Source organism: Aegilops tauschii, chromosome 4 (assembly GCF_002575655.3).
Source record: "Aegilops tauschii subsp. strangulata cultivar AL8/78 chromosome 4, Aet v6.0, whole genome shotgun sequence".
NCBI lineage: Eukaryota > Viridiplantae > Streptophyta > Magnoliopsida > Poales > Poaceae > Aegilops > Aegilops tauschii.
The window spans coordinates 522,400,694-522,422,736 of NC_053038.3; the positions used below are offsets into that span (position 1 = coordinate 522,400,694).

General features: G+C 46.2%; 1 long non-coding RNA gene and 1 pseudogene across 1 annotated transcript; both read left to right on the plus strand.

The window, feature by feature from the left end:
• The first annotated feature begins 2,719 nt into the window (after positions 1-2,719).
• Positions 2,720-5,031, plus strand: LOC109782396 (polyphenol oxidase I, chloroplastic-like; annotated as a pseudogene).
• A 6,338-nt stretch (positions 5,032-11,369) lies between these two features.
• On the plus strand, positions 11,370-12,792 carry LOC120962651 (uncharacterized). Its single transcript, XR_012182905.1, has 3 exons — positions 11,370-11,630; positions 11,716-12,160; positions 12,240-12,792. It is a non-coding gene; the product is annotated as an uncharacterized lncRNA (long non-coding RNA).
• Positions 12,793-22,043: the final 9,251 nt, after the last annotated feature.

A 22,043-nucleotide genomic window follows, 5' to 3' on the forward strand; every position in this document is an offset into this window, starting at 1 on the left:
CATCTATGAAACAATAAAATCATTAAAAGAAATCTATGATGGCATCAGTGAGTGGAACAGTGTAAATTTTTCATTCAACATAAATACAAATGACTAAATAGATTATGGAGGAAATAAACAGTCTAACACATCTCTAAGAAAGAACACAGAGAGATGCCCAATCTTACATTAAGTCATTAACATCACATATTTTACAAGAAATTACTTATGTATGCTCTCACTCGTACAAATAGGCAACAATTGATTTTCTAAAAAAATGTAACAATTCCAAAAGGGGATTACGGTGTTACCTTTGCTCTTAACAAGATTGACCTTTGACTATAAGGAGGAAGATCGTAGATGCAAGAGGGGCAGAACTAAGCAGCTGCTAGACTAGGAAATCCCGCAGATCACGGAAGAAGGCTGCTATTTTTCTCTTGAAAAAACAAGAACGCCTAGATCTGCATGTATGAGATGAATAGTAGGTGATGAGATAGAGGAGATGGAGGAGAGAAGAGAAGGTCGATTGCAGCGGGGAGCTCCTCCTCAGTTGGATCGGTCAGGAGAGAGAAGGGCTCTCATCCATGGCGGTCAAGATTATGAGGAGCAGAGTTTTGGGGGGGGGGGGGGGGGGGGGACAGGGAAGCGGCGACTTTATTAATCAGGCCCGCGGGGATTTTTGCGGCTTCTTTGGCGCGCCGCGGCGAGTGTGGCGGGCAAATCGAGCGCCACACATTTGGCGAATTTTTCTGCGGCAAAGGCCCTGTGGCGCCGTGGCGAGCCTAACCTTGGTGGAGAACCAAACTCCTGCCTAAGAGGTCGTGGCACGCCTCATCTTAGGCGTGGCGAGCTGAGGCTGAGAACCAAACAGCCTCTTAGTGTTAACGGTGGTGGCAGTTTTCAAAAAAAGCATGTCAGTTGCTTATTTTTACTTGAATTTTCTTCGATAACTACCATCCTTTGGATCTGGGTCGTGTGGCTCTGGGGGCATTCATTGGGATCTCACTCCCAGCAAAAGTTTGTCAGGTATCATTACAGAAAAAAAAGTGATTTCTGACTGGAAAGTTTTTCCAGATCAAATGGGCATACTCTGGCCGTGCTCGAGTTGTATATTTTCATAGTTGTGTTTATTCCAAACTAGCACATATGCCCGTGCGTTGCAATGGGTGAGATTGTTTTCCGAGAAGGATCGAGAGAGATAATTGATGTGTCCATCAAAACGGTTTCCACAACAGTGGGACGATAGAGTGAAGAGTTGTAGTGTTCTCGCGGGTCATGTTTGGCCCGCGACATCTTTATAGTAGTGGGGTTGGTCGGACCGGCGGCCACTACCCAACTCGTGCCGTTATTTCTTTCACGTGCGCCTCCTTGTCGAGGTTGTGATGACCTCCTGATTTTTTAAAAGGATGCGATCATTTTTTTGGAAAAAATCGTTAATTTCTGGAAAAGGGCAAACAATACTTGAAATAGGAAGATTTTTAAAAATTCACAAACATTTTTCGAAAACAGGAACCATTCTTAAGGCGGAGAAACGAACTTTCTTTGAATTTGATAAGAATTCTTAGGAATGGAAACTTGTTTTGAACATTCAAAACCATTTTCAAAAATGTGTTTTAATCACGAACATTATTTTGAATTTGTGAACATTTCCATAAAAAGGAATATTTTATGAATTTCTATAACTTTTAGAAAGCAATTTATTCTAAAATTCACGAAGAATTTTGCATTTTTTTGAAAAACTGTGATTTTTTTTAATTTCGAATGAATCCGTCGCCAAGAGAATCCATCGTCACACGAATCAACTCAGCACTCTAACCACCCTTTCAGCGTAGCCAACTGGACCCACGAGTTCAGCATTGAGAGAAATCATCGGCATAGTCTTCTTGGGCGGGGTCTGTAAGCTAAACGATTGTCCACTAGCTAGGTGGTCATCCCATATAGGATTTAACGTGCCCTTTTGATAGCGGGAGTCAGAGTCATGACTACCTAAGAAAACAAACACACCCACAAGGGTCATGTGGTTGCACGGGACTGGTGAGCACGACATGTGGCACTATGACTCAATTGCCCCAATGAGCACGACATGTGGCACTATGACTCAATTGCCCCGACGGAAGAAATACCCTTAACCAATAGGGTTTCCCAAGGGCTTGTGTCCGTTGGCAAATAAAATTAAGAACAAGTCATAGATAAAACAGGTATACCTTTTGACAGAAAGCATCGAGCTGCAAAAAGAGCGACACTCCCAGGTTTGGAAGATCAATCGCACACAGAACAAGGCTGGACATGCCATGGCAGCTCTAGGGCGTGGACAACAAAGGATGGCTTTGTTGGCTTGCAAATGTCCATCAGGAGTTGGCATTATCATTATGAAGGATTCTAACACTACGAATGATTAAGTAATGAAATGCTTTCCCCGTAAAAAAAAATCTCTTTTTTTGCGAATGAAAAATAATAACAATCTTAACTAGCTACAACCATGGGGAATGGGATCATGCGTGTTACCTAGCTTGTTTAGGTGAGAGCAAAATGCCAATCAAATCAAGCGTGGTTCACATGTAAACACAAAAAGGAAAGTCCTTCTCCACACGTTACCAAAGAATCAAGATCATTGATCTCTGACAGCAGCTTATAAGCCGTATATGCAATAAAGTTCACGTTGAATAATATTTGTATTCGCAGTTGGTAGTACGTATGCAGGGCTGCCGAGGCAAACATCTTCTTCCCAAATATAGTACACCATTGCCTTCATGTGCGAGGCAACATGCAAGCACGTGAAGCCATGGCATGCAGAGGCGGCTGTGCTCCATTCGCAGCCTGCGTCTTTCTCGTCTGCGCCGTGGCCACGGCCGTCTACACCGGCTTCCCGGCGTCCATGAGCCCATGTGGCTCCACTCTTGCGAGAGCGCTCCTCGCCGTCTCTGGCCTGCATCAGTACATCATCCCCACCGCCCCACATGCACTTGTCAGCGGCGATAAGAAAATCGGTGGGCCTCTCGCGACCAGCCTCCACACGTGCGGCAAGCCGAAGCTCCCGCCGCACGCGCTGCCGCCCTTCTACTGCTGCCCACCGGCGCCCGCGTCGGAGCCGATCAACTTCAGCTACCGGACCCGACGGAGCCGCTCCGGCTCCGGCGGCTGGTGCACGCGGTGGGGGCGGAGTACATGGACAAGTACGAGCGCGTGATGGCGCTGATGAAGGCGCTGCCGCACTGTTTTGTTTCCGGTGGGTGCCGCAGGGGTGGGTCAACCTCGCTTTGCCAAGCTGCCGTGGTTAGCATTTGTTTTTCAGTTTTGCTAGAACTCATCTAGATGAGATATAGTTTGGTCTTATTAATCTTTTATAGCCATTGGATATGATGCTATAAGATGCGTGTGTGCTGACGTGGGTTGTATCTGTTTTTGTTTTCAAGGTGAACGAGACCAAATTATATCTCATCTAAATGAGTTCTAGGCACTCCCTTTGTTTTTTCTTCTTTTTCTCTTGATGTGTTATGCTGCTCGCCACAGCGTTATTTATATTCGGTGTTGGTTGCTTTGGAATACAAAACGGGAGAAACCCTTTTTCGATAAGGCGCTGCCGCACAGCGACCCGCGCAGCTTCTACCAATTGGTCAACGTTCACTGCGCCTACTGCACTAGCTCATACCGCCAGACGGCCAACCCGGAGCTGGACATGCAGATCCACTACTCCTGGTTCTTCTTCCCGTTCCACCGCGCCTACCTCTACTTCTTCGAGCGCATCGCGGCCAAGCTGCTTGGCGAGCCCGACTTTGCCCTGCCGTTCTGGAGCTGGGACGTGCCGGAGGGGATGCGGATGCCGCCCGAGTTCGCCAACTCGTCGTTGCCGCTCTACGACCCGGCACAGAACCCGAGGCACGCGCCCCCCAGGGTCGTGGACCTGGACTTCGTCGACGTCGAGAGCAACTTGACCGACGAGCAGCAGATCCAACACAACCTCAAGGCCATGTACAAACAAGTGTACTACCTACGTTCACGTGTACCTTTTTATTTTTGAACTTACTTACAAACAATATGATTCATCGACTGTTTGATAAATCCGTTTTTTCAACTATATATATTTCAGATAATTTTTTGAGTTGATAATTGTTTTTTAAGATAGGTACCCACTTATTTCAAGCGGTATATTTCAGATGATTGGCAATGCAGCTTTACCGCCCCTCTTCCATGGGCAACCCTTCCGTGCTGGCCAGTTTAATCAGCCGGGCGGTGGGTCAGTGGAGCTCTCCGCACACGACGCGGTGCACGCCTGGACTGGTGATATAGGCCTCCCTAACGTGGAGAACATGGGCACGTACTACTCCGCCGGCCGGGACCCGCTCTTCTACCTGCACCACAACAACATTGACCGCCTGTGGCAGGCATGGCGCGACATCGGCACTGCCCGTGGCTACCGCGGCCATGTCGACTTCACGGACCCCGACTGGCTGGACTCCTCCTTCCTCTTCTATGACGAGGAGTTCCACCGGGTGCGGATCACCGTTCAGGACGTGCTTGACACCAAGAAGCTTCGGTATAGGTTCGATGGTGTCGGCATGCCGTGGGCCGACGCACGTCCACCAACAACTCCGAACGTGAATGGCAACACAAGTTCTGTCAAGTCCGTCAGGTTCCCAGTGTCCGTCGACGACGCGGCTGTGAGCGCGGAGGTGAGACGGTCGGGAGTGCTACGGAGCTCGCGGGAGCTGGTGTTGGTGTTAGAGGGAACCAAGACCAACGGCACAGGGATGGTTAAGTTCGACGTGTACATCAACGCCATGGAGCACGAGAAGGTCAAATCGGGTGGGCGGGAGATGGCCGGGAGCTACATGTGCTTGAGCCATCCCCGTATGGATGGCACCGGGAAGGGGATGAGGATAGAGACGAGCATGAGGGTGGCGTTGAACGAACTCTTAGAGGACCTGGGTGCCGATGGAGACAAGTGCGTAACGGTGACATTGGTGCCCAGGCGTGGGAAGGCTAAAGTCGGAAGCCTGAGAATAGTGTACATGGAGGAGTGAGACTACAACACGGACAAACCACACATATATAGCTAATTTTTTTTAAATAATACAATTTTTTTTAAATTACAGAAATAATATGCAGAAAAAAGAATTTACAAGAATATACACCGTCGGCCCACTGCAGGCCGACTGAGCCCAGTCGGCCCACAGCAGGCCGATCGGCTATCAGGAGGCCGACTGCAGGCCGGGCAGCCACGCGGCGGCCTGTGGTTGGTCGTGCCACGTCGCGAGGGGGGAGGCAGCGGCCTGTCGGCGTGGTGCGCCCCTGTCGGCTTGCCGCTCGCCGATCGGCCACCTGGTGGCCGACAGGGTGCAGCCGACCTGACAAGCGCTGGCCAGCCCGCCCTTATCCTCTCCCTCTCTCTGCATTATTTCTTCTCCCTAGCCTTCTCCCCTGCCCGCCCATACCCTCTCCTTCCTCCATTATTCTTCTCCCGTGGCTCATTCTGTTGTGTTCTTCCTCCTCGTCTCTCTACAGAAAAATGGCACACATTTGTACACCTAAATGAGCTACATTTTCACGATTTTGGCACCGTGAATGGGTTCAACTCATTTAGGGCAGCCAAAAGAGGTGTCGATCTACTGACGGGGTAGCTCGTGGTGGTCGTGGTGAGCATTTTGGTGAAGGTGGTGGTGGTGAAGTTGGGGCAGTGTTCGTCGTTGGGGCAGTTGGGGTGGTGATGTGGTGGTGGTGGTGGAGGTGGTGGAGGTGGTGGAGGTGGTGGTGGTGGAGGTCGTTCGTCGTTCGTCGTTCGTCGTTCGTTGTTCGTCGTTCGTCGTTCTTCGTTCGTGGTTCTTCGTTTTTCGTTCGCACGCACGCTTCAAGGGTATATTTCAGCCCTCATTTTATTTTTCGTAGGTGCTCCGGGAGTATACGTAAATATTGTTATTTGCCGCGGTAGTATACGTAAATATTTGTGTGCGATTATTATTTTTTGGCCCGGTAGTATACGAAAATATTGTTATTTGCCCCGGTAGTATACGTAAATATTATTCGTTCGCACGCACGCTTCGTTCGATGTGAAAATAAATTTGTGTGCGATTATTGTTATTTGCCCCGGTAGTATACGTAAATATTTGTAGTTGCTACGGCAAATATTCGTAATATAGTTGTAGGTGTGTGAATTGTATTAGTTGTTAGTGGGATAATAAGTTGTTGCTTAATACTTGACACGTACACGGGTGCTGGATAAGAAGTTGGAAACATGAATAAAAAGTTGGAAAGAAGAGAGAAGGTTTTTTTTTGAAGAGTTGGGGTCGGCATGTGCATAGCATGTTAGTTTGACGAAAATTTAATAAGCAAGCAAAAAATAGGAAAAGTAGAACTACATGTTAAAAAACGTTTCAGTCCGTACCCGATGCGAATATGAAGCGGATTACCCGCTAACCTTTATTATGCGTATTTTCTAAAGTTTAACCCATAACAAGCAATGCCACACTGTTTTTTTTAAACAGCCACGCTGTAGTTTAACAAAAAAACTTCTTAGCAAGGAAGAATTTTACATGATCGTAGAAATAAGACGCATGCCTTTTTCTAAATTATTTTAACATAGATTAAAATAAAAAATACATCAACATGGCCATATAATTCAAATAAACTGAATTATCAACATGGCATATTTATTATTAGTAAACATGGGCCTATTTATTATATTATTTACTATGGTCCTGGTAATATATATATATAGACATCTAATACTTGTATTTCTATGTTGAAAAAAAATAGATGAGTCGAGATGTCCGATGTAGTGAAGTTGAGATTTTACTATGGTCCTGGTACTGTCCAAACAAATGAGTTGGGAGCAGATCTGAGTGAATTTACTCACATAGAGGTTGCAATCAGCGCACCACAAACATGGTCTGTTAGTCAGTTGAAAGAATGGATTGCGGCAAGTTTAGGTCTTGATACTGAAACACACACCGTCGGTGTTCATGCATTGTGGACACGGTCAAGTTCAAAAATTTACTTTTATTTGAGGCCAATAGAGGGAGACTCCGATTGGGTGCGGTGGTTACAAGGTTGTGAACGAAGGGGATGCAATCCTGTTGCTTTAGTGCTTCCCGTCGTGAAGGAGGTCACTGCACATGAAGGGGAGGGTGGCTACGAAGGACAGAGCAGTCATGTAGAAGGAGGAAATGCTTATGGTTACGACCAAGGACAGAGCAGTCAGGTAGAAGGAGGAAATGCTTATGGTTATGAACCAGGGCAGAGTAGTCAGGTAGAAGGAGGAAATGCTGATGGTGATTACAATGGCGAGGTGGACGCTGACGAGGTAGATGGGCACATGCAGAACCAGATGGAAGAAGAAGACACCGATGTTGAAAGGGGTCATGCCGATGATTCTGACGAGTCAGATGAAGAAGAAAATGCAGAGGAGGTCCCGAATCCTGCATGGTGGAATCATGACTTATCATCTGCAATGACCGTGAATGATGGACATGATTCAGCCTGGCAATATCACCAGAACAATATTGCGACGGGTGCTATGTATCCGAACAAGCAAGCCCTGAAGGATGCAATAATTAATTGGGCAATGTCCACGCAAAGGGTTTTCAAAGCTGAGGTGTCCAGTCAGAAATTCCTCACTATGGTATGCAAGAATGCAGATTGTCCCGCAAGGGTGCACGGCTTTCTCCCTAAGTATGGCACAAGTTGGGTGATAAGTGACTTAGTTAATCACACTTGTCTTATTCCCTGCATCCCTCAAGATCATGCCAACCTTTCATCCACGCTTATTGCTCGACTGTTTTACGATGAGATAGTGCAAGGCAAAGCTATGGAAGTGAAGGCAGTGCAGACAAAAGTGTTCGCCAGGTTGAAGTACAGAATTTCTTATGGCAAGGCTTGGAGGGCTAAGCATGCAGCGCTTGAGAGGAGATTTGGTTCTTATTTTGATGCATATGACTCTGTTGTCCACCTCCTCCACACCCTGCAGCAGCGGAATCCAGGCACCTATATCGATATCCAAGAGTTGTTCATGCCAGAGTTCCCAACCGTGAGGGTTTTGCATCGTCTCTTCTTCTCTTTCGGTGTATGCATCGAAGCTTTCAGGCATTGCCGACCGGTGATATGTGTTGACGGTACTTTTCTCACAGGCAAGTACAAGGGTCAGATACTGACAGCCATAGGTCAAGACGGCCAAAATCAAGTCGTCCCACTGGCATTTGCTTTTGTGGAGAGTGAGAACATTGAAAGTTGGACATGGTTCTTCAGGCAGTTGAAAATATCAGTTGTCAAGGAGAAGCCGAATGTGTGCATCCTTCATGATAGGCATGCAGGTATACTCAGTGCGATAAGGACACTGACAAACCCAGGCCCTGAGGAACAAGTTCCATGGCAGGACTTGCAGAGCCGTTGGTGCATGCGCCATCTCGGGGCTAATTTCTTCTCGCAGTTTAGAAATAAGAACCTGGTGAATCTGTTCAAAAAACTCTGCAAGCAGAACCAGTTATGAAAGTACAATTTGATACGCGACAGACTTAATGTGTGCACGCAGAGACACGTGAGGGACAGGAAAGCTGCAAGAGATGCAGCGGTGAGGGCACATGTTGAAGCAGTAGCTGCACAGTTGGCAATAGGAACATCGGCCGTGGAGGAGGAGGCTGTTGGGCTATGTGACCTGCCAGGCTTTGACCCACCTGGTACTAGGAGAAGGCTCGGGAGGTCGATTAAAACCTTCGAGCAGTGGATAGAGCATGAGCCTCTGGAGAGGTGGTCTTTGCTACATGACACACATGGAGCAAGGTACGGTGTCATGACAACGAACCTCGCGGAAACATACAACTTTGTCCTCAGAGGAAACCGGGCATTGCCACTTACAGCCATCGTTGAGGGTATTTTCTATGGCACCGTCAAGTATTTCAGAGACAGACGTCAAATAGCAGAGCAGCATATCTTGAACAACCCAAATACACGGTACTGTGAAAGAGTCACGAAGTACATGGACAACAAGATGCAAAAAGCTAGGTCACACACTGTAGTCGCCATCGGTAATCAAGAAAGAAGGTTTGAGGTCCACTTAGCCAACAACAAATTCGGATGTGCAAATGAGTTGAGGACACATGAGGTGAAAATTGGCAATGAAGCCTGGCCAACGTGTGAGTGCACATGCAATAAATCGAAATTGCTTCACCTACCTTGCTCACATGTACTTGCTGCTTGCGGGCAGCTTGGAATGGACGCAATATCGTTTGTGTCTCCATATTTTCTGAAAGAGGCTGTCCTCAATACCTGGACAGGTGAGCTGATGGGTTTTCGATCAATGGGTAATTTCAACAGCGTCAACCCCGCCGATAGGCGTTACATTCCAAACCCAGAGCATATGCGTACAAGTAGAGGCAGACGGCAGTGTCAGCGCATCCGAAATGATATGGATGAATCTGAAGCAGGAGGTCCGACTAGGCAATGCATTCTATGCAATGAATTTGGCCATAGGGACACTAATTGTCCCACTTTCGTCACTGGGCGTGGACGAGGCAACCGGGGAAGAAGAGGAGGTAGAGGTAGTAGAGGAGTAAGGGCGAGAGGAAGAAGCTAAGCTAGCACTAGTTTGTTCTGAATTTATATTAAGTGTGCTGTGGCACTATGTTCTGAAATTTGTATTAAGTGTGGCACTATGTTCTGAATTTTTATTAAGTGTGACACTATGTTCTGAATTTTTATTAAGTGTGCCACTATGTTATGAATTTTTATTAAGTGTGGCACTTTGTTCTGAATTTTTATTAAGTGTGACACTATGTTCTGAATTTTTATTAAGTGTGGCACTATGTTCTGAATTTTTATTAAGTGTGGCACTATGTTCTGAATTTTGTAAGTGCAGGAATGTCGGGATTGTGGTTGCTGAATGGGAACATTGATAAGGGTCATCGTGGTGCGATATGGTATGAGCGCAAGCTTGAGCCTCTCGTCACTCGCACTCCTAAGGAAAACATGAAGATACACTCAGGATGGCTTCAGCGGTACGTGCTTTATTAATTTGCACACTGACATGCATATTAATGGTTGAAATGGGAGACAGTAACTGAAAAGTTCTCTGATGAAAGTTGAAATGGGCCGGCCTTTTACCTTTCGCGCGTCTGGTTGAGTCTATCCCGGGTGAGAAACGCGTCGCCATCGATGGGTCTTTGCTGAGCTGCTTAGTGGACCGTTGGAGGCCAGAGACCCACACGTTTCACTTCAGATGGGGAGAGATGGCTCCTACTCTGGAGGATGTGTCACTTTTGCTCGGACTACCGTTGGCAGGTCATGCCGTAGGACCGTTGGACACACCGGCTGGTTGGGAGCGAGCTCTTACAGAACGTTTTCACGGTGTTTTTCCGGATGCTCCCGATCTGGTATGGGAGCATCACGGACCTAAGTATGAGTGGTTGCTAAATTTCCGGGTAATTTCCCCTACCTATTCTCTTCAAGTTATCGCGCATAAAGTTTTACAGAAAATAATTGCGGCTTACTAAAACTTTCTCTTCGCTTAATGCAGATCCAGAACTTCCGGGCGCCATTGACTGCGGAACAGATCACTCGGAGCCTCGAGGCCTACTTACTGTGGCTTTTCGGCAAGGTGATGTTCACGGAGAACCATGTCACCACTATTAGCGCCCTCTACATCCCTATGGCACTCGAGATAGCGAGCGCTCAGACGGCGGATCAGATCAGACAGAGGAGTTGGGGTTCGGCGGTGTTAGCGGCTACATACCGAGGTATGTGCAACGGTTGCCAGCTTACATCGAGAAAGCCAGCCCTTCTTGGATGCCCTCTATTCCTACAGCTGTGGTCGTGGGAGAGGTTCTCTATAGGGCGACCAGATGTACGGGTTCATGAGCCTATAGACGCCATGTTTGATGTTGACGGCATCGACATGCCTACTTTCGGTCTGTGTTGGACTCGTCGCAAGGTATGCACCGTGTTGTAGTTTAATGCAACTTCTTCTGCACAAGAGATCGATCGATGCTAGCGGCTACTAACTTTTATTCTCTGCAGAGAAGCTTTGCTAGTGATCAGACCAGGAAGGCGTACACAGCATTGAACGAGCAGTTCGATGCGTACACCGGGGTCATCTGGCAGCCCTACACGGAAGCAGCCATACAAGCGAGATACCCTGCTGGTATGTCTGTGCTATGCACAAGGGACCGAGATTACTGGATGACAAAATCGAAGATCATCTTCGATGTCTTCGTCGAGGAGATGGCACAACAGAGGGTTACGAGGCAATTTGGTCTTCTGCAGTTGGAGCTACCTCCCCCTATAGAGAACCCGGTGCCAGCACACATCCACAGATATTAACCAGTTTTTCAATGTTGCATTTTCTTTCATAGTACTCCATTCGAAGCTTTAGGTAATTGTTGAACACACACCACAATGTTAGGACGCCAAGGAAGGGCATGAACAGGACAACTGCTGACTGGCTAGTTAGACTAGGGCCGTATGTTATAGAATGGGAGACAGCAAACACAAATCTATGGCACGAGAATCACAATTTCGATCTCGATGAATTCAATCTCTATTTGCGGCGCTACATGACCGGAACACGGTTACGCATTGTTGAGTACTCCCACCCAGAGGAGTTACCGGATCCTACTCCGTCGGATATGTACCCGAGCTATGATACTTCGGGCTCTAGGCAGTACGCGGTAAGATATTTTTTCTTTACGTAATGTTGTCACATACTTTGACGTGCAAGAGACAGACATTATTAATCGTCATGGAAATTTGCAGGCTACCTTGACACGCGAACTGTACGACGACGTGACCACGTTTGGACGATCACTATCGTCTGGACCTCTTCTTCAACATTGTCCAGTGGTACAGCCCTTCTTGGAAAGAATTCAGAATAAGATACGGACGGTGTACGAGGCTATCACGTGCACCCGGAGAACCGATGTTGTTCAGCACGAGCAGGAGCAGCCGCGTCACTCCATGCAACGACATCAACCACGTCCACGCCTAGCACAGCAGCCGACAACCAGGCCACCCCGTCCTGACCAACCTGGCAGTTCTACGTGGCACCCGCAGCACTATGGTCCCACGTCGAGCTTCGTGTTTTCTCCACAGCCACAGCAACACGGTCCCTCGTCGAGCTTCGTGTTTTCTCCACAGCCACAGCAGCACGGTCCCTCGTCCAGTTTCGTGTTTCAGCCAGAGCAGACGTCACACCCAGCAGGTATGTGTCTTCATATTTATTGTTTTCAATATTAATTGACGCGACCTCATTCTTCATGATGAACCGTTCCATCGCGTAGGGGCCTATGGATATCAGGCGTCTATGTCGGCATCACATGATACGTGGGGGAGTGATCAACATCCCGAGGACAACTTACAGGCTCAAATGTCGCAGCACACCCAGTGGATGAACATGTTTTCGACTCCTCCACCAGGCCCCACACAGGATACACAGCATGACCAGGGAGAGTCTGAGATTCCTCCTCGTCACGTTAGGGCACCCGACAGGTTGGGATGGTCCCCGATTCCAGATCCGCCTCCCCGCCAGGCCAGACGTCGTCACTGACGCTTCTATGTATCTGTATCAGTAGAGACATTACCATCTATTTATGTGTAAGACTTATGTCTATTCTATGTATGAGACAAATGACTATGTACTTATGTATGAGACATATGCCTACTTTATTTTAGTACTCTGTTATCGGAACTACAAGATCATATGTAGATAGAACATAATATTCATACAACGAGACATTGCAAGCAAATAGATAGAACTACATCTAAATTAAATGGTACGTAACTGAACTCACAACATACAGCATAAAAACTACATGAAGTCATCATCGTCATATGTTCGCGCCAACTTTTTCCCGCCATATGTTCCCGCCAACTTTTTCCCGCCACCCGTTTCCCGCCACCCGTTTCCCGCCACCCGTTTCCCGCCACCCATTTCCCTCCTCCCATTTCCCGCCAACCCTTTCCCGCCATATCGCAGTCGTTCTTTCCCGCCATTTTCTCCTCTCTACCTATAAAACCCCTTCAGACGGAGCTGCATAAGCATTGCAGTGTGCTGGTGGTGAAATTGGAGCACTGTGGTGGAGAAGAAGCTGTTGTTCGTCGTTCTTCGTTGGAGCCGGAGCACCGGCAGTTTGGTGGCCGCCGTTCGTCCTTCATCCTTCGCACGCTTCAAGGGTATATTTAAGCCCACATTTTATTTTTCGTAGGTGCTCCGGTAGTTTTTGTTAATATATTTAGATGTCAACTAATTAATCTGTCAATATTTGTAGTTGCTACGGCAAATATTCGTAATATAATTATAGGAGGGTGAATTGTATTAGTTGCTCCGTTAATATTCTGTAATATATAGCGATTTGTGTGTTGCAGATGGCTGAGAGTACTCAGTGGGTGCTTAGCCCTATTGTTCATGTCCAAGGCTTGTCTCCAAGTGTTGTGCAAGTTAGTGAAGTGGACCTCACTTTTGATTGGTTGAAGACTAAATTCGTGTTGAAGCAAGGGTTGAAGGAAGACGATTTTGTGTACTACGTCAGCAGGAAGCATTCAGATGGCCCTGGGGAAAGAAAATTGATTGACATAACTGATGATGGCAAGATTCAAGAAATGCTGAGCGAATGGGAATGGAAAAGGGTTGTTCAGTTGCATTGCTACAGGAAACCGAGTTATATGTGATGCATTTGTCATTCGAGATCCGCCTCCCCGCCAGGCCAGACGTCGTCATTGCCGCTCCTATGTATCAGTAGAGACATTACCACCTATTTCTGTGTGAGACTTATGTCTATTCTATGTATGAGACAAATGACTATGTACTTATGTACGAGACATATGCCTACTCTACAAGATCATATTTAGATAGAACATAATATTCATACAACGAGACATTACAAACAACTAGATAGAACTACATCCAAATTAAATGGCACGTAACTGAACTCACAACATACAGCATAAAAACTACATGAAGTCATCATCGTCATCCTCGATCGATGCAGAACTCTTGCCCTTCGACGATGAAGAACTCTTGCCCTTCGACGATGCAGAAACCTTGCCCTTCGATGATGAAGAACTCTTGCCCTTCGATGATGCAGAAACCTTGCCCTTCGATGATGAAGAACTCTTGCCCTTCGATGTTGCAGAACCCGAAAGCGGCGGCATGAAGATATCATCTTCGTCCTCGCTCTCCTCAGTCCATAAACATGGATTATTTGCTGCAATCCTTCTGAAAGTTTCACTCTTCGGCACCACTACCTTCTTCCACCTGTCATGCAACCTAAGAAGTTCTTTACGTACCTCCTCATAGGTCCTTTCAGGCCACCCAGAACTACGTAATTGGTGAGCCAACTCATTCATTATGGTGTCACTACCGGTGAGTTCGTCCCATGGAACTATCCTATTATCCATCCTGAAATCGGTAGCTAGCCTCAGAAGAGTCCTGCTCATCCCAGGGTGAAAATTACGATCGAAAGGATAATGGGACATCTCAACTACACTACACTGCAATGCTTATCCAGCTCCGTCTGAAGGGGGTTTTATAGATAGAGACGAGAAAATGGCGGGAAAGAACGACTGCGGTATGGCGGGAAAGGTTGGCGGGAAATGGGAGGAGGGAAACGGGTGGCGGGAAACGGGTGGCGGGAAATTGGTTGGCGGGAAATGGGTGGCGGGAAATGGATGGCGGGAAATAGATGGCGGGAAATGGGTGGCGGGAAATGGGTGGCGGAAAATGGGTGGCGGGAAATGGATGGCGGGAAAAGCGCAGTTTGGAAATGTCGATAACTTTCAAAACAAATGTTCATCACAATGGAAAAAGTTTCCCGCCTTTCAAATGCATGCAATTTTTTTGGAAAATATGGTAAGAAATGGTTCCTGCCACTAAATGAATGTACGTCACCTTTGCTGGAAATATTCTCGTGTTTCCAAAAAATATCCATGACATTCTACAAAATGGTACTCCCTTCATCCCATAATATAAGATGATATTACAATCAATATACTCACATATCACGTGGGTTAACAAATGTTTAGATGGATCAAGACATTTTAAGAAAATATTCACGTGTTTCTAAAAAAAGTTTGTGAAAATTTCAAAAAAGCATTTTAAAAAATGTTGTGTGGTTTAAAAAAATGGTATTTCCATTAAAAATGTATTTGAATAAATGTTACCATGTATTCATAACGTGTTAAAATATATACTTTTAAAAAATATTCGCCTGTATTATTAAAAATGGGCATGCACCAGTCGGCCCACAGCAGGCCGACAGAGCCCAGTCGGCCCACTACAGGCCTATCGGTGTACTGCTGGCCGACTGGACCCTGTCGGCCAACTGCAGGCCGACTGGGCTTGAATCTGGTGGCCGACAGCCCAATCGGCCAGCAGCAAACTGATGGGCCACCAGTCGGCCTGTTGTGGGCCGACTGGGCTCTGTCGGCCTGCAGTAGGCTGATGGTGTATTATTTTTGAAAAATCTTTTTTTTTGCGTATTATTTCTGTAAATTTTTTTAGAAAAATGTATTATTTAAAAAAATTAGCCATATATACCGTATTACCGTATTGTAATGCAAATACATCTACTCGTATATTGTAAATCTCTGAGTTCTTTTTTTTTTGCGTGTAGAGATGTTTTTCTGTAACTACGCAAATATGTTTGCGTTACTATGGAACGACAACAAGGACGTATAGAACCATCAACCAATGGGGCTTTATTATGTGAGATGATGAAAAGCGTGCATTATATGACTCCAGCATAAGAGTCATGTGCTCCCGTAATGGCTGGAAGACTCAAAGTCGAACCACTGGATGGTTGTGCAATTACCTGACTTCCGAGAATGTTTTTCTTTTTTAACTTGGTACAGATGCAGACTGTCCTACATACGCACATACACTCACTCCTATGAAACCTGAACACATACCCTATTCCTATGAGTATCTTCGAGAGTTTGAGCTGGCACATCATCTTCAGATAGATGAAGTCATCGTAGACGTCTTCGTAGTCGACGGGCACGTCTACTCCCATTAAATGAACATCGCCGAAATATCTATAAATTCAAAACAATTACGAGCACCAATGCGAGGCGAGCAAAGTTTCAAGCCAAGATGACTGGTAGTTTAAACTCCTCAAGCTTTTTCCCATTAAAAAGAACTGAGAAAGATACTGAATTTACCATGCTCAGGTAACCCACCTATCTACGAAGCCCAGCTTGAGCATTATAGCGTCCAGATATTCTCATTCCACTATATCATATGCCTTCATCATGTCCAACTTCAACGCACAATGCCGATGTCTCAATGCCATGTTTCTCATCATAAAGTGCACACACTAATAGGCCATTATGATGTTATCTGTAATTAACCGGCCTCGAACAAAGGTTGATTGCTATGGTGAAATAATTTCTGGCAAGATCTCCTTGAGCCGGTTAGCAAGAACTTTCAAAGCAATTTTATACATGACATTGCATAGAATAATGGGGCAAAACTGAATAGAGATTTAGGGGAACTAACCTTCGGTATGAGAACATGGAACGTGTTGTTGATACAGTCAACACTCTCCTCACTTTCCACTATGCGGATCACTGCTTTAATCACTTCGTCATCACAGGCATCCCAATGATTTTGAAAAAAGTGGGCAGGGAAACCATCGGGTCCTCGTGCTTTGGTTGGAAACATCTGAAATAGAGCAGTTTTTACTTCCTCACCCATCTTTGCTCTCTTACTTCTCATTTTCGATGACATGATCGTTGAGAGTTACCTGCAATGACTAGGCTAGCTGTTGGTACAAGCCGATATATATGATTTTTTTTCTTTTTGCAGGGAGCCGATATATATGATTTGTGGTTACGTTTGGCCATCATGTGATGGGCCTGGGCCAGTAACGCTGTTTTGTTCCTTTTCTTAGATTAGACGGAGTTGTAGAGAGCCCTCAGAAAAAAATGAGCCCTAAAAAAACAAGACGGAGTAGTAGAGGAGGCCTGGAGGGGTTTAGGTTTTCTTTCGGATGGAACTGCGATCGGGACGTCGTCTCAGACGCTCGCCGCCGCCGCCGCCGCATGGAGCTCCGTCCCGGCGTCGTTTAGGCGGAGGAGCCGACCTCATCAGCGCCCTGCCCGACGAGATGCTTCTCCTAGTCCTTGTTCGCCTACGTTGCGTCCGCACCGCCGTGCAAAGCAGCCTCCTCTCACGTCGGTGGCGCGATCTATGGACCGGTCTCACCGATCTCACCTTCCGCTACATCGATCCCGCCACAATCGGAGCGGTGCTGGCCCGCTTGGCTGCAGCTTCAACACCGGTGTCCAAGCTCGGCGTCCACCTTCAAACGAGAGAGACCGCCTACGATGCCAACTTGCTGCTGCGCGCCGCCGCAAGGCTCTCGCCGCGGGAGCTGGTCTTCACCCTCTGGTCGTCATACATGGGAGACTTGGAGGACATGATCGAGCTGCCATGTTTCAACTGCACCACCTCCATCAAACTGGACACGCACGATTCCGTGTCCGTGTGGCGGCCGGCGAGTTCACCTCGCTCGAGAGGTTGTCCCTATCCGGCAACATCGACTTTGGCGCCTTGCTACACCGCTGCCAGGTGCTGCGCGAGCTCAGCGTTACCGACATGGATTCGCGGCAGCTATCGCTGCCTCCGACGACGGAGTTCCTCTCGCTCGAGAAGCTGTCGCTCAACGGCAACATCGTCAACCTTGGTACCATGCTCAGACAGTGTCCGCGTCTGCGCGTGCTCAGTGCCACCTTTCGCGGTGTTGAGCCCTGCTCGATCGAGGCGGCACTCCTCACACTCGAAGGGGCAGTGGCACTCGGCCTCGTCGTGTCCCTCCTTGGTATCCACATTGATAGAGGTGGATACAATGTCGACGCCAATCGATTCGCCTCTCTTCTCCGCGCAGCGGCGAGACTATCGCCACAAGATGTCGTCGTCACTCACGAGATATACGGACACGTCACTGTCGACCTGCCATGCTTTCACCATGCAACATCAATCATGATGGACTTGCACTACAACATTTCCTTCACAGTGCTACCGAACAGCGAGTTCTCTGCACTCGAGATGTTGTCCCTATCAGGAAAATGCAGGGTCTTAGACATTGGCACCTTGGTCACCTGTTGCCCACGCCTGCGCACGCTAAAGGCAACTGTAGCAGGAAACATCATAGTCCACTCGGCATTGCTGCAGGAGCTTGATATCGATAGAGATATTGACACCGGGTGTCGTGGCATCGACATAGTAACTCCTGTGCTTAAGCAACTGCAGCTAAAGGTTCGTGCCGGTGGAGACATTGGCGTGTCCATCTCGGCGCCAGCAATAGAGAAGGTCTGGTGGCAGCGATGGTATACAGGGTTGCCTCTTGTTTTTGGTTGTTGGTGGCTCGAGAGGATGAGCATAGAGACGATAGAGAGAAGCCATGTAGACAGCTGGGAAGACTCGTGTTCTCAAATGCAACAGCTTCCACGCTTTCATGTCCTATGCTTGCAGCTATATTCAAGTGTACGTCTCTTGTCTCTTCCATCTCAATATGCTATTGGATTTACTGTCTTAATTTTAATTAGTTTTATGCATGATAATCTGACCCCTCCCCCCTCCCAACCTGTATCACAGAATTATTTGGATGCACAGCTGGATTTTGCACAAGAGATGGAGAAACTACCGGTTACCAACTTCTCTGTGTTGGAGCTAAATTTTGAATCATATTCACATGTTTATGGAGCCCTTGTGCTGCATCTGCTTCGAATGCGCCGAATTCGTGCCACTACGAAAAGGCTGAAGGTCGTCTTACCATGTTGGCCCAAGGTATTTCTCTACCATGCTTATAGATCTTACATACACAGTTCATGTTCAATACATTTTCTCTAGGCAATTTTGATATAAGGTTTCAACCGAGAAGCTAGCACGTGCAAATAATGCATTGTCATACTCATCATTTTCTTTAGGGGAGAAGCCAAGCATGTCTAGGAAATTGTTTTTGCTATAAGCCAGAGAACTGGAGCTGCCAAAGTGCCTTCTGCACACGTCTTGAAGAAGTGGAGATCCATGACTTTGAAGGACGGGATCACGAGCATGATTTCTTAAAACTGATTTTCAGATGCTCGCCAAAGCTTAAAAGAATGACCGTGAGACTTGCATGCACATTTAAAGGCTGCACTACAAAATTGCACAACATTTTCTTGGCACATCCTTCGGTGAATTGCTATGGTGATTTTAGATAGGGTGAACTGGTTCCGCATGCATCTGGTTAGCGTGCTCCTTGATGAAACAAATTGAATGACGGAGATGTGCCTATGTTTCTTAATTGTTACATTTAATTACTTATTGTTGTCAGAAATAACAAAACTTAAACTGATACAGTGACTTTGAACATGTTATCCAAAAGTATTTTGTTGAGACATATATAATGTTCTTATCAGTGTCTTTCATTAAATTTGAACATGACATTTCCAAGAGAATTACATTAAGATGTTGCACCACACACTAACAGATGAATGGCTAGCAGTGGCAGGCTTTGGACCCCGCCAACCACTGATCTCTCGCCACTCGTAACATGCCACCAGTGGCGGGCATAACAACTTTCCCGCCACTGCATAACTTGCTGCCCGCCACTACTAAATGATGCACGAGCGGCAGACCCTTAGTTCTGCCCATCAGTGCTAGCAATTTTAGGATTAAAAAAAATGCATGTATTGTACTGTGTGATGTACACAGTATAGTTCATGTTATTACTGTGATGTACACACTGAAAAAAAGAGCGCGCTATAGCATGTAGAGAATTGTCTCGCTAAATAAATTATAATATCTCATTAATAGAATGCTATAACGCGATATAGCACATTAATAGCGTATTTTAAGAGGAGGCGCTATTTTGTATAGCGCGCTATTTTTTCCTTGAATATACACAATACAATACAAGTTATATTGTTCACACGTATACACATAGCGTATTCAAATTAAAGTTTGTTCATACATCATCACCGATTTACACATTTACATAGGATGACAAACGAGCGCACACACATATCATCAGTGTTGTGATCGAACAAGAAACAAAATAGGAAGAATTAAATGCTACGGTAGACGCTGCTTCTCCTAGTATCCTTCTGCTCACACATTCTTTCCCGGTTGGATCTCTCTATGGTCGGTGAAGGATCTGGGAAGCAGGGAGGTCGTGGCAGCGACGACATCATTGTGGTGGACATGTGTCCTCGGGCTCCGCCATAGAGACGGCATCTGCTCCTTTGTCATCCTGTCTGGAGCGGATGCAGATTGTGGTCTACATCGACGCATCTGGAAGACAGAACGTGTGTTGGGCTCGTGGTTTATGGATGGCAGGTATGGTTTCCTCCTCTGACGTCTTAGTCATGTGGGGGTGCCAGATCTGGAGTTCGATGGCGTGTCTGGGGCGTTGCCCCGGTCTGATTCGTTCAACGGTAATGGTTTCGCCTTTGATCACAATGTATACGTCTTACTTTTCTCCACCTTTCTATCATATGGTCAGTTTCTGTGTGTCAGCCTTTTTTAAATAATGTTCTTTCGTTTGGATGCCTCTCCCTTTTGCAACTCTATCCCAAAAATATATTTTCTCTTTCTATTTAAAGATTCGGATGCTTGATATCTTCTGAAATAAAAGTTTGTGTTATATTCTATTTGGACAAATGTGTCTATACTGGCGAGATATTAAAAAAAAAATACAAAACTGATTTATAAAAAACTCGATGAAACTTGGTACATACAGTTGTATTTTACAGTTTCGTAAGGTCTCTCCATGTTTCATATTTCAATTTTAAAATTTGTGAAAATATATTCAAGAGTGATCTTATTTCAATGTTCTCTTCACAAGGAACATAAATTTGCAAATGTATCATAAATGAAACTTACGGTTCAAAAGATAAAATAAATTTAAATTTTATAATCATATGAAAAAAAACCTGAGTGAGTGTAGTACTAGTCGTTTCTACTTTGTGAGTGAGAGGAGAGATATTGCAGGTAATAACTACGGGGAAAAGTTGTCAGGAGAAATAGTGATTGATTGATATGACATATAATAGAACAAGGGGTCATAAATTGAGGTTAACTATGCAACACAAAGACTAGATGCATGCACGGATCCGAATCTCAAAGACAACCGGTGGCTGATCACTAGTAGAAAAAGGGTCAAATGTGAAGCACATTAGTGCCGATTTGATTTTGAGCCGGCACTAATGTGTCCATTAGTGCCGGCTCCAACGGCTAGGCGGGAGGAGCTCTTTAGTACCGGTTCGTGGCGAACCTTTAGCACCGGTTCGTGCCACGAACCGGTACTAATGAGGCTGTGGCCCCCACGAGCACCTTTAGTACCGGTTCGTGGCACGAACCGGTACTAGAGTTTCTTACTAAGCTGTTTTTTAGTACCACCTCACGAAGAGAGAGGCACTAGGAGCGGTTTATAAGCCGTGAGTGCAGAGACGATGAAGAAGAGGCGTAATGCTCACCTTCATGTTGCTTAGCTTCAAGCCTTGAGGAATAGGGTAGACTGCATGGAGCTATGTGCAGTGCAGTCTACACTCCGAAAGGCTTGAAGCTAATTAACGAGCATTGCGCCTCTTTTCTATTTTTAATAACTTATTACAACTCCGAACTTCTTGTGTTACGGCAAAAACTGGATGCACTTCGTGTACAAACTGGACAATACGACAAAAATTGGATGCACTTCGTGTAAAAACTGGACAATCTCTTTCGAAGTATCAGAGCCGGTTTCGGACGAACCTTTATTACCGGTTCATGCCACGAACCGGTACTAAAGAGAATGGGGCCCGGCCAGCACCTTTAGTACCGGTTCGTGGCACGAACCGGTAGTAAAGAGGTTGTGGCAGGCTGTTTTTAGTCCCACCTCGCTCCCCTAGCAAGATTTTTACCACCTTAAATATGTTACTTCTCAAACTATCACAAGCACTTGGTCTTCATTGAACTCTATGTGTAGAATTTGTGGTCGCAATATGAGTCTTTACCGGTTTCTAAACCGTTGAGGACTCATATTGACAATTCAGATTGTACACAAAAAGATCATTGATAATCAATGTATTTTTTATGATAATCATCTCGTGTACAAACTGGACGC